Raw genomic sequence first — 12,255 nt, 5'->3', positions numbered from 1 at the left:
GGATTCCTCTCCAGTTCTGACATGGATCTTGGGGTACTTCTGGAGTCTCCCCAGGGGAGTCAGTCGTCGTCTCGAATGCGGGCATGCACTTGAGCTTTCCTCCAGAGCGGTAGCAGCACTGTCACGCAGTCCGCCGCGTGGATCAAAGGATCTATGGTTTTCCCTCGAGTCTTTCCCACGAGGCTTTCCCACCAGGCTTTCCCACAGGGCTGTCCCACGTGCACACGTGTTGGGAGTCGATCCTCGGCTTGAACGTCGAGGCAGTGCAGGGAAAACAGTTTCCTCTGGAATGGACTGCCACACCTGGGGGACTCTAGTTATGGTGGCACGACCCTGGAGTTCCTCTCGCCTTTCCTGTGGAGAGCGCCTCCTCTTGAGATGCGACGGGAACGCCGGGAATTCTTTCGCTACGAAACAGGGAAAGGATCCCTCATCTCGAGCTAGGAGGCGGAAACGGGGCTCCCCTGGATGTGTGCGGGACCCTCGTGCTTCCTCTCGAGTGGAGACGGGTATGTCGGGGAACTTCTTGAGTTGCAGCAAGGGTGTGAAGGACCCTTTGAAAGTTCCAGTGGTTAGATGTGATTAGCCTCGAGAAGCCTCAGCGGAAATGGGCCTCATCTCGCCTGGAGGGCGAAACCTCCTGGATTTTCTCGAGTTGCGGTAGGTGCTCTCGACTTACGACGGGGACCTCAGGGACCCGCTCTGGTGGCCTAAGGAAAGGCCAGTCCCCATGCGAGTTCCTCGGGGGCCTGTCGGGATTCCTCTCCCGTCGATGCCGGGGCCTAAGACCTTGTGTGGAGTCGGGGCACGGACCTGAGGATTCCTCTCCAGTGCTGACATGGATCTTGGGGTACTTCTGGAGTCTCCCCAGGGGAGTCAGTGCTCGTCTCGAATGCGGGCATGCACTTGCGATTTCCTCCAGAGCGGTAGCAGCAGTGTCACGCAGTCCGCCGGGTGGATCAAAGGATCTATGGTTTTCCCTCGAGTCTTTCCCACGAGGCATTCCCACAGGGATGTCCCACGTGCACACGTGGTGGGATTCGATCCTCGGCTTGAACGTCAAGGCAGTGCAGGGAAAACAGGTTCTTCTGGAATGGACTGACACACCTGGGGGACTCTTGGAATGGTGGCACGACCCTGGAGTTCCTCTCGCCTTTCCTGTGGAGAGCACCTCCTCTTGAGATGCGACGGGAATGCCGGGAATTCTTTCCCTACGAAACAGTGAAAGGATCCCTCATCTCGAGCTAGGAGGTGGAAACGGGGCTCCCCTGGATGTGTGCGGGACCCTCGTGCTTCCTCTCGAGTGGAGACGGGGATGTCGGGGAACTTCTTGAGTTGCAACAAGGGTGTGAAGGACCCTTTGGAAGTTTCAGTGGTTAGATGTGATTTGCCTCGAGAATCCTCAGCGGAAATGGGCCTCATCTCGCCTGGAGGGCAAAACGTCCTGGATTTTCTCGAGTTGCGGCAGGTGCTCTCGACTTACGACGGGGACCTCAGGGACCCGCTCTGATGGCCTCAGGAAAGGCCAGTCCCCATGCGAGTTCCTCGGGGGCCTCTAGGGGTTCCTCTGCCGTCGATGCTGGGGCCTAAGACCTTGTGTGGCTTAGAGGCCGGAACCTGAGGATTCCTCTCCAGTGCTGACATGGATCTTGGGGTACTTCTGGAGTCTCCCCAGGGGAGTCAGTCGTCGTCTCGAATACGGGCATGCACTTGAGCTTTCCTCCAGAGCGGTAGCAGCACTGTCACGCAGTCCGCCGCGTGGATCAAAGGATCTATGGTTTTCCCTCGAGTCTTTCCCACGAGGCTTTCCCACGAGGCATTCCCACAGGGATGTCCCACGTGCACACGTTTTGGGAGTCGATCCTCGGCTTGAACGTCAAGGCAGTGCAGGGAAAACAGGTTCCTCTGGAATGGACTGACACATCTGGGGGACTCTTGGAATGGTGGCACGACCCTGGAGTTCCTCTCGCCTTTCTTGTGGAGAGCGCCTCCTCTTGAGATGCGACGGGAACGCCGGGAATTCCTTCGCTAAAAAACAGGGAAAGGATCCCTCATCTCGAGCTAGGAGGCGGAAACGGGGCTCCCCTGGATGTGTGCGGGACCCTCGTGCTTCCTCTCGAGTGGAGACGGGTATGTCGGGGAACTTCTTGAGTTGCAGCAAGGGTGTGAAGGACCCTTTGGAAGTTCCAGGTGTTAGATGTGATTAGCCTCGAGAAGCTTCAGCGGAAATGGGCTCATCTCGCCTGGAGGGCAAAACCTCCTGGATTTTCTCGAGTTGCGGCAGGTACTCTCGACTTACGACGGGGACCTCAGGGACCCGCTCTGGTGGCCTCAGGAAAGGCCAGTCCCCATGCGAGTTCCTCGGGGGCCTCTCGGGATTCCTCTCCCGTCGATGCCGGGGCCTAAGACCTTGTGTGGAGTAGGGGCCGGAACCTGAGGATTCCTCTCCAGTGCTGACATGGATCTTGGGGTAATTCTGGAGTCTCCCCAGGGGAGTCAGTGCTCGTCTCGAATGCGGGCATGCACTTGCGCTTTCCTCCAGAGCGGTAGCAGCAGTGTCACGCAGTCCGCCGCGTGGATCAAAGGAACTATGGTTTTCCCTCGAGTCTTTCCCACGAGGCTTTCCGACGAGGATTTCCCACAGGGCGGTCCCACGTGCACACGTTGTGGGAGTCGATCCTCGGCTTGAATGTCAAGGCAGTGCAGGGAAAACAGGTTCCTCTGGAATGGACTGACACATCTGGGGGACTCTTGGAATGGTGACACGACCCTGGAGTTCCTCTCGCCTTTCCTGTGGAGAGCGCCTCCTCTTGAGATGCGACGGGAACGCCGGGAATTCTTTCCCTACGAAACAGGGAAAGGATCCCTCATCTCGAGCTAGGAGGCGGAAACGGGGCTCCCCTGGATGTGTACGGGACCCTCGTGCTTCCTCTCGAGTGGAGACGGGTATGTCGGGGAACTTCTTGAGTTGCAGCAAGGGTGTGACGGACTCTTTGGAAGTTCCAGTGGTTAGATGTGATTAGCCTCGAGAAGCCTCAGCGGAAATGGGCCTCATCTCGCCTGGAGGGCAAAACCTCCTGGATTTTCTCGAGTTGCGGCAGGTGCTCTCGACTTACGACGGGGACCTCAGGGACCCGCTCTGGTGGCCTCAGGAAAGGCCAGTCCCCATGCGAGTTCCTCGGGGGCCTCTCGGGATTCCTCTCCCGTCGATGCTGGGGCCTAAGACCTTGTGTGGAGTCGGGGCCGGAACCTGAGGATTCCTCTCCAGTGCTGACATGGATCTTGGGGTACTTCTGGAGTCTCCCCAGGGGAGTCAGTGCTCGTCTCGAATGCGGGCATGCACTTTCGCTTTCCTCCTGAGATGTAGCAGCAGTGTCACACAGTCCGCCGCGTGGATCAAAGGATCTATGTTTTTCCCTCGAGTCTTTCCCACGAGGCTTTCCCACGAGGCTTTCACACAGGGCGGTCCCACGTGCACACGTGGTGGGAGTCGATCCTCGGCTTGAACGTCGAGGCAGTGCAGGGAAAATAGGTTCCTCTGGAAAGGACTGACACATCTGGGGGACTCTTGGAATGGTGGCACGACCCTGGAGTTCCTCTCGCCTTTCCTGTGTAGAGCGCCTCCTCTTGAGATGCGACGGAAACGCCGGGAATTCTTTCCCTACGAAACAGGGAAAAGATACCTCATCTCGAGCTAGGAGGCGGAAACGGGGCTCCACTGGATGTGTGCGGGACCCTCGTGCTTCCTCTCGAGTGGAGACGGGTATGTCGGGGAACTTCTTGAGTTGCAGCAAGGGTGTGAAGGACCCTTTGCAAGTTCCAGTGGTTAGATGTGATTAGCCTCGAGAAGCCTCAGCGGAAATGGGCCTCATCTCGCCTGGAGGGCAAAACCTCCTGGATTTTCTCGAGTTGCGGCAGGTGCTCTCGACTTACGACGGGGCCCTCAGGGACCCGCTCTGGTGGCCTCAGGAAAGGCCAGTCCCCATGCGAGTTCCACGGGGGCCTCTCGGGATTAATCTCCCATCGATGCCGAGGCCTAAGACCTTGTGTGGCTTAGAGGCCGGAACCTGAGGATTCCTCTCCAGTTCTGACATGGATCTTGGGGTACTTCTGGAGTCTCCCCAGGGGAGTCAGTCGTCGTCTCGAATGCGGGCATGCACTTGAGCTTTCCTCCAGAGCGGTAGCAGCACTGTCACGCAGTCCGCCGCGTGGATCAAAGGATCTATGGTTTTCCCTCGAGTCTTTCCCACCAGGCTTTCCCACCAGGCTTTCCCACAGGGCTGTCCCACGTGCACACGTGTTGGGAGTCGATCCTCGGCTTGAACGTCGAGGCAGTGCAGGGAAAACAGTTTCCTCTGGAATGGACTGACACACCTGGGGGACTCTAGGAATGGTGGCACGACCCTGGAGTTCCTCTCGCCTTTCCTGTGGAGAGCGCCTCCTCTTGAGATGCGACGGGAACGCCGGGAATTCTTTCCCTACGATACAGGGAAAGGATCCCTCATCTCGAGCTTGGAGGCGGAAACGGGGCACCCCTGGATGTGTGCGGGACCCTCGTGCTTCCTCTCGAGTGGAGACGGGTATGTCGGGGAACTTCTTGAGTTGCAGCAAGGGTGTGAAGGACCCTTTGGAAGTTCCAGTGGTTAGATGTGATTAGCCTCGAGAAGCCTCAGCGGAAATGGGCCTCGTCTCGCCTGGAGGGCGAAACCTCCTGGATTTTCTCGAGTTGCGGCAGGTGCTCTCGACTTACGACGGGGACCTCAGGGACCCGCTCTGGTGGCCTCAGGAAAGGCCAGTCCCCATGCGAGTTCCTCGGGGGCCTGTCGGGATTCCTCTCCCGTCGATGCCGGGGCCTAAGACCTTGTGTGGAGTCGGGGCACGGACCTGAGGATTCCTCTCCAGTGCTGACATGGATATTGGGGTACTTCTGGAGTCTCCCCAGGGGAGTCAGTGCTCGTCTCGAATGCGGGCATGCACTTGAGATTTCCTCCAGAGCGGTAGCAGCAGTGTCACGCAGTCCGCCGGGTGGATCAAAGGATCTATGGTTTTCCCTCGAGTCTTTCCCACGAGGCATTCCCACAGGGATGTCCCACGTGCACACGTGGTGGGATTCGATCCTCGGCTTTAACGTCAAGGCAGTGCAGGGAAAACAGGTTCCTCTGGAATGGACTGACACACCTGGGGGACTCTTGGAATGGTGGCACGACCCTGGAGTTCCTCTCGCCTTTCCTGTGGAGAGCACCTCCTCTTGAGATGCGACGGGAATGCCGGGAATTCTTTCCCTACGAAACAGTGAAAGGATCCCTCATCTCGAGCTAGGAGGTGGAAACGGGGCTCCCCTGGATGTGTCCGGGAGCCTCGTGCTTCCTCTCGAGTGGAGACGGGGATGTCGGGGAACTTCTTGAGTTGCAATAAGGGTGTGAAGGACCCTTTGGAAGTTTCAGTGGTTAGATGTGATTAGCCTCGAGAAGCCTCAGCGGAAATGGGCCTCATCTCGCCTGGAGGGCAAAACGTCCTGGATTTTCTCGAGTTGCGGCAGGTGCTCTCGACTTACGACGGGGACCTCAGGGACCCGCTCTGGTGGCCTCAGGAAAGGCCAGTCCCCATGCGAGTTCCTCGGGGACCTCTCGGGATTCCTCTCCCGTCGATGCCGGGGCCTAAGACCTTGTGTGGAGTCGGGGCCGGAACCTGAGGATTCCTCTCCAGTGCTGACATGGATCTTGGGGTACTTCTGGAGTCTCCCCAGGGGAGTCAGTGCTCGTCTCGAATGCGGGCATGCACTTGCGCTTTCCTCCAGAGCGGTAGCAGCAGTGTCACGCAGTCCGCCGCGTGGATCAAAGGATCTATGGTTTTCCCTCGAGTCTTTCCCACGAGGCTTGCCACGAGGCTTTCCCACAGGGCTGTCCCACGTGCACACGTGTTGGGAGTCGATCCTCGGCTTGAACGTCGAGGCACTGCAGGGAAAACAGGCTCCTCTGGAATGGACTGACACATCTGGGGGACTCTTGGAATGGTGACACGACCCTGGAGTTCCTCTCGCCTTTCCTGTGGAGAGCGCCTCCTCCTGAGATGCGACGGGAACGCCGGGAATTCTTTCCCTACGAAACAGGGAAAGGATCCCTCATCTCGAGCTAGGAGGCGGAAACGGGGCTCCCCTGGATGTGTGCGGTACCCCACGTGCTTCCTCTCGAGTGGAGACGGGTATGTCGGGGAACTTCTTGAGTTGCAGCAAGGGTGTGAAGGACCCTTTGGAAGTTCCAGTGGTTAGACGTGATTAGCCTCGAGAAGCCTCAGCGGAAATGGGCCTCATCTCGGTTGGAGCTCCAAACCTCCTGGATTTTCTCGAGTTGCGGCAGGTGCTCTCGACTTACGACGGGGACCTCAGGGACCCGCTCTGGTGGCCTCAGGAAAGGCCAGTCCCCATGCGAGTTCCTCGGGGGCCTCTCGGGATTCCTCTCCCGTCGATGCCGCGGCCTAAGACCTTGTGTGGAGTCGGGGCCGGAACCTGAGGATTCCTCTCCAGTGCTGACATGGATCTTGGGGTACTTCTGGAGTCTCCCAGGGGAGTCAGTCCTCGTCTCCAATGCGGGCATGCACTTGCGCTTTCCTCCAGACCGGTAGCTGCAGTGTCACGCAGTCCGCCGCGTGGATCAAAGGATCTATGGTTTTCCCTCGAGTCTTTCCCACGAGGCTTTCCCACGAGGCTTTCCAACAGGGCTGTCCCACGTGCACACGTGGTGGGAGTCGATCCTCGGCTTGAAGGTCAAGGCAGTGCAGGGAAAACAGGTTCCTCTGGAATGGACTGACACATCTGGGGGACTCTTGGAATTTTGTCACGACCCTGGAGTTCCTCTCGCCTTTCCTGTGGAGAGCGTCTCCTCTTGAGATGCGACGGGAACGCCGGGAATTCTTTCCCTACGAAACAGGGAAGGGATACCTCATCTCGAGCTAGGGAGCGGAAACGGAGCTCCCCTGGATGTGTGCGGGACCCCACGTGCTTCCTCTCGAGTGGAGACGGGTATGTCGGGGAACTTCTTGAGTTGCAGCAATGGTGTGAAGGACCCTTTGGAAGTTCCAGTGGTTAGATGTGATTGGCCTCGAGAAGCCTCAGCGGAAATGGGCCTCATCTCGCCTGGAGGGCAAAACCTCCTGGATTTTCTCGACTTGCGGCATGTGCTCTCGACTTACGACGGGGACCTCAGGGAACCGCTCTGGTGGCCTCAGGAAAGGCCAGTCCCCATGCGAGTTCCACGGGGGCCTCTCGGGATTCCTCTCCCGTCGATGCCGGGGCCTAAGAATTTGTGTGGAGTCGGGGCCGGAACCTGAGGATTCCTCTCCAGTGCTGACATGGATCTTGGGGTACTTCTGGAGTCTCCCCAGGGGAGTCAGTCCTCGTCTCGAATGCGGGCATGCACTTGCGCTTTCCTCCAGAGCGGTAGCAGCAGTGTCACGCAGTCCGCCGCGTGGATCAAAGGATCTATGGTTTTCCCTCGAGTCTTTCCCACGAGGCTTTCCCACGAGGCTTTCCCACAGGGCTGTCCCACGTGCACACGTGGTTGGAGTCGATCCTCGGCTTGAACGTCAAGGCAGTGCAGGGAAAACAGGTTCCTCTGGAATGGACTGACAAATCTGGGGGACTCTTGGAATGGTGTCACGACCCTGGAGTTCCTCTCGCCTTTCCTGTGGAGAGCGCCTCCTCTTGAGATGCGACGGGAACACCGGGAATTCTTTCCCTACGAAACAGGGAAAGGATCCCTCATCTCGAGCTAGGAGGCGGAAACGGGGCTCCCCTGGATGTGGGCGGGACACCACGTGCTTCCTCTCGAGTGGAGACGGGTATGTCGGGGAACTTCTTGAGTTGCAGCAAGGTTGTGAAGGACCCTTTGGAAGTTCCAGTGGTTAGACGTGATTAGCCTCGAGAAGCCTCAGTGGAAATGGGCCTCATCTCGCCTGGAGGGGAAAACCTCCTGGATTTTCTCGAGTTGCGGCAGGTGCTCTCGACTTACGACGGGGACCTCAGGGACCCGCTCTGGTGGCCTCAGGAAAGGCCAGTCCCCATGCGAGTTCCTTGGGGGCCTCTTGGGATTCCTCTCCCATCGATGCCGGGGCCTAAGACCTTGTGTGGAGTCGGGGCCGGAACCTGAGGATTCCTCTTCAGTGCTGACATGGATCTTGGGGTATTTCTGGAGTCTCCCCAGGGGAGTCAGTCCTCGTCTCGAATGCGGGCATGCACTTTCGCTTTCCTCCAGAGCGGTAGCAGCAGTGTCACGAGTCCGCCGCGTGGATCAAAGGATCTATGGTTTTCCCTCGAGTCTTTCCCACGAGGCTTTCCCACGAGGCTTTCCCACAGGGCTGTCCCACGTGCACACGTGGTGGGAGTCGATCCTCGGCTTGAACGTCAAGACAGTGCAGGGAAAACAGGTTCCTCTGCAATGGACTGACACATCTGGGGGACTCTTGGAATGGTGTCACGACCCTGGAGTTCCTCTCGCGTTTCCTGTGGAGAGCGTCTCCTCTTGAGTTGCGAAGGGAACGCCGGGAATTCTTTCCCTACGAAACAGGGAAAGGATCCCTCATCTCGAGATAGGGGGCGGAAACGGAGCTCCCCTGGATGTGTGCGGGACCACACGTGCTTCCTCTCGAGTGGAGACGGGTATGTCGGGGAACTTCTGGAGTTGCAGCAATGGTGTGAAGGACCCTTTGGAAGTTCCAGTGGTTAGATGTGATTGGCCTCGAGAAGCCTCAGCGGAAATGGGCCTCATCTCGCCTGGAGGGCAAAACCTCCTGGATTTTCTCGAGTTGCGGCAGGTGCTCTCAACTTATGACGGGGACCTCAGGGACCCGCTCTGGTGGCCTCAGGAATGGCCAGTCCACATGCGAGTTCCTCGGGGGCCTCTCAGGATTCCTCTCCCGTCGATGCCGGCGCCTAAGACCTTGTGTGGGGTCGGGGCCGGAACCTGAGGATTCCTCTCCAGTGCTGACATGGATCTTGGGGTACTTCTGGAGTCTCCCCAGGGGAGTCAGTCCTCGTCTCGAATGCGGGCATGCACTTGCGCTTTCCTCCAGAGCGGTAGCAGCAGTGTCACGCAGTCCGCCGCGTGGATCAAAGGATCTATGGTTTTCCCTCGAGTCTTTCCCACGAGTCTTTCCCACGAGGCTTTCCCACAGGGCTGTCCCACGTGCACACGTGGTGGGAGTCGATCCTCGGCTTGAACGTCAAGGCAGTGCAGGGAAAACGGGTTCCTCTGGAATGGACTGACAAATCTGGGGGACTCTTGGAATGGTGGCACGACCCTGGAGTTCCTCTCGCCTTTCCTGTGGAGAGCGCCTCCTCTTGAGATGCGACGGGAACGCCGGGAATTCTTTCCCTACGAAACAGGGAAAGTATCCCTCATCTCGAGCTAGGAGGCGGAAACGGGGCTCCCCTGGATGTTTGCGGGACACCACGTGCTTCCTCTCGAGTGGAGACGGGTATGTCGGGGAACTTCTTGAGTTGAGCAAGGGTGTGAAGGACCCTTTGGAAGTTCCAGTGGTTAGATGTGATTGGCCTCGAGAAGCCTCAGCGGAAATTGGCCTCATCTCGCCTGGAGGGCAAAACCTCCTGGATTTTCTCGAGTTGCGGCAGGTGCTCTCGACTTACGACGGGGACCTCAGGGAACCGCTCTGGTGGCCTCAGGAAAGGCCAGTCCCCATGCGAGTTCCTTGGGGGCCTCTCGGGATTCCTCTCCCGTCGATGCCGGGGCCTAAGACCTTGTGTGGAGTCGGGGCCGGAACCTGAGGATTCCTCTCCAGTGCTGACATGGATCTTGGGGTACTTCTGGAGTCTCCCCAGGGGAGTCAGTCCTCGTCTCGAATGCGGGCATGCACTTGCGCTTTCCTCCAGAGCGGTAGCAGCAGTGTCACGCAGTCCGCCGCGTGGATCAAAGGATCTATGGTTTTCCCTCGAGTCTTTCCCACGAGGCTTTCCCACGAGGCTTTCCCACAGGGCTGTCCCACGTGCACACGTGGTGGGAGTCGATCCTCGGCTTGAACGTCAAGGCAGTGCAGGGAAAACGGGTTCCTCTGGAATGGACTGACACATCTGTGGGACTCTTGGAATGGTGGCACGACCCTGGAGTTCCTCTCGCCTTTCCTGTGGATAGCGCCTCCTCTTGAGATGCGACGGGAACGCCGGGAATTCTTTCCCTACGAAACAGGGAAAGGATCCCTCATCTCTAGCTAGGAGGCGGAAACGGGGCTCCCCTGGATGTGTGCGGGACACCACGTGCTTCGTCTCGAGTGGAGACGGGTATGTCGGGGAACTTCTTGAGTTGCAGCAAGGGTGTGAAGGACCCTTTGGAAGTTCCAGTGGTTAGATGTGATTGGCCTCAAGAAGCCTCAGCGGAAATGGGCCTCATCTCGCCTGGAGGGCAAAACCTCCTGGATTTTCTCGAGTTGCGGCAGGTGCTCTCGACTTACGACGGGGACCTCAGGGACCCGCTCTGGTGGCCTCAGGAAAGGCCAGTCCCCATGCGAGTTCCACGGGGGCCTCTCGGGATTCCTCTCCCGTCGATGCCGGGGCCTAAGATCTTGTGTGGAGTCGGGGCCGGAACCTGAGGATTCCTCTCCAGTGCTGACATGGATCTTGGGGTACTTCTGGAGTCTCCCCAGGGGAGTCAGTCCTCGTCTCGAATGCGGGCATGCACTTGCGCTTTCCTCCAGAGCGGTAGCAGCAGTGTCACGCAGTCCGCCGCGTGGATCAAAGGATCTACGGTTTTCCCTCGAGTCTTTCCCACGAGGCTTTCCCACGAGGCTTTCCCACAGGGCTGTCCCACGTGCACACGTGGTGGGAGTCGATCCTCGGCTTGAACGTCAAGGCAGTGCAGGGAAAACAGTTTCCTCTGGAATGGACTGACACATCTGGGGGACTCTTGGAATGGTGGCACGACCCTGGAGTTCCTCTCGCCTTTCCTGTGGAGAGCGCCTCCTCTTGAGATGCGACGGGAACGCCGGGAATTCTTTCCCTACGAAACAGGGAAAGGATCCCTCATCTCGAGCTAGGAGGCGGAAACGGGGCTCCCCTGGATGTGTGCGGGACACCACGTGCTTCCTCTCGAGTGGAGACGGGTATGTCGGGGAACTTCTTGAGTTGCAGCAAGGGTGTGAAGGACCCTTTGGAAGTTCCAGTGGTTAGATGTGATTGGCCTCGAGAAGCCTCAGCGGAAATGGGCCTCATCTCGCCTGGAGGGCAAAACCTCCTGGATTTTCTCGAGTTGCGGCAGGTGCTCTCGACTTACGACGTGGACCTCAGGGAACCGCTCTGGTGGCGTCAGGAAAGGCCAGTCCCCATGCGAGTTCCTCGGGGGCCTCTCGGGATTCCTCTCCCGTCGATGCCGGGGCCTAAGACCTTGTGTGGAGTCGGGGCCGGAACCTGAGGATTCCTCTCCAGTGCTGACATGGATCTTGGGGTACTTCTGGAGTCTCCCCAGGGGAGTCAGTCCTCGTCTCGAATGCGGGCATGCACTTGCGCTTTCCTCCAGAGCGGTAGCAGCAGTGTCACGCAGTCCGCCGCGTGGATCAAAGGATCTATGGTTTTCCCTCGAGTCTTTCCCACGAGGCTTTCCCACGAGGCTTTCCCACAGGGCTGTCCCACGTGCACACGTGTTGGGAGTCGATCCTCGGCTTGAACGTCAAGGCAGTGCAGGGAAAACGGGTTCCTCTGGAATGGACTGACACATCTGTGGGACTCTTGGAATGGTGGCACGACCCTGGAGTTCCTCTCGCCTTTCCTGTGGATAGCGCCTCCTCTTGAGATGCGACGGGAACGCCGGGAATTCTTTCCCTACGAAACAGGGAAAGGATCCCTCATCTCTAGCTAGGAGGCGGAAACGGGGCTCCCCTGGATGTGTGCGGGACACCACGTGCTTCGTCTCGAGTGGAGACGGGTATGTCGGGGAACTTCTTGAGTTGCAGCAAGGGTGTGAAGGACCCTTTGGAAGTTCCAGTGGTTAGATGTGATTGGCCTCAAGAAGCCTCAGCGGAAATGGGCCTCATCTCGCCTGGAGGGCAAAACCTCCTGGATTTTCTCGAGTTGCGGCAGGTGCTCTCGACTTACGACGGGGACCTCAGGGACCCGCTCTGGTGGCCTCAGGAAAGGCCAGTCCCCATGCGAGTTCCACGGGGGCCTCTCGGGATTCCTCTCCCGTCGATGCCGGGGCCTAAGATCTTGTGTGGAGTCGGGGCCGGAACCTGAGGATTCCTCTCCAGTGCTGACAT

Source organism: Ovis canadensis, chromosome 11, assembly GCF_042477335.2.
Source record: "Ovis canadensis isolate MfBH-ARS-UI-01 breed Bighorn chromosome 11, ARS-UI_OviCan_v2, whole genome shotgun sequence".
Taxonomy (NCBI): Eukaryota; Metazoa; Chordata; class Mammalia; order Artiodactyla; family Bovidae; genus Ovis; species Ovis canadensis.
Note: the sequence above shows the minus strand (reverse complement) of the source record.